Source organism: Ipomoea triloba, chromosome 16, assembly GCF_003576645.1.
Source record: "Ipomoea triloba cultivar NCNSP0323 chromosome 16, ASM357664v1".
NCBI lineage: Eukaryota > Viridiplantae > Streptophyta > Magnoliopsida > Solanales > Convolvulaceae > Ipomoea > Ipomoea triloba.
In genome coordinates, this window is record NC_044931.1 from 16,420,157 (window position 1) to 16,421,497 (window position 1,341).

Consider the following 1,341-nt stretch of genomic DNA (forward strand, 5'->3'; position numbering starts at 1 on the left):
TTGGACTAAACCTAGATGTCCAATCCAACCTATAGCTTAATGGGCCTAGCCCACTTGCACCACATTATTAAGGCCCATATTGGGAAAGGTCTTACAGTTCATTCTTGAGATTGATTCTAAACACCATAGATTTGTTCCTCAGCTGATCAAACTCAGCTGGAACATGCATCTTAGCCTGTGAAACACAAATAGTTAGTATAATTTAAACAGTTAGTAGGAATTGATTTTTAGTGAGTTTAAAAAAAAATTACCAAGAATACTTGGTTTTCAAATCGTAGGCAGTAATGCCCAAAAGGTCAAAACAGTCTTTGTCCCACAATAAAAAAGGTGCATCACTGGTTTTGTCTAGAACCCTAACAACTACTCTGTATCTCACGTTCCCTTTTGCCCAATTAGTCTTGCATGTTTCACAATAGTAGTAAGTCTCTGTAAAAATAAGGGATTTAAAGCAGCCTGGTTTTCTGCAAGAGTTATAGAACCATTTCTTTCCACTCTCAATTGATACAATGGTACCTGGGACACAATAATAGCCTTCCTGCAAAGTTTAATTACATAAAAATCAAGTTAGGTGTAACAAAGTAGTTAATGAATTAGTTAGTACTTAATTTGTTGTGTAGAAATCTGATTGTGCTTACCTCAGCCCTTTCATACAAATCACAAATCTCTGATCGTGCTGACAACCATAGGAGTTTGGGAATTATTGGCACTGTGACCATAAGACACCACTGAAATACTTTTGAGTGGGCTACAATTAGCCTTCAAACTATTAAATGAAATCATTAGATGTTATTTTAGATATTTTAGATATAACAAAGATAAAAACTGGTTTTAGGGGATTGAGATTACCTATTTCTGAAATCTGCAAACTCTTGGCAGTCCAAATTGAATAAAACTTTTGTAGCAGTGTATGAGCTTGAAATCCTGACCTCGCTTAAAAAAAATAAAGAAATAATCAGTAAACATAAATAGTGGAACTAATCTGATTGATATTTTGATTTATGATGGCAGTGAAGTGAACTTACAGTCAACCACCTTGGCACGATAAAGTTAGAGCAAAATGATCAAATGGCCATCCACATGGTTATTGAAAAATGGCATAACGACAGGTACATGTTCATCTCATAATGTACATTTTATTCGATTTCCCCTAAGTAAAGAGGAACAGTGTAGTAAAACAGTGTAAAGCATGAAAAAAAAAAACATGAAATAATCTAGACTGTCTAAGTAATTCAGAAACTTACTTTGAGTCTTCAATCAAAAAATCAACCAACTGTGTGGGGAAACCAGCAATAACCTTATCCTTAGGAGAATAGAATTCAACTACTCTACCAATAACATCTA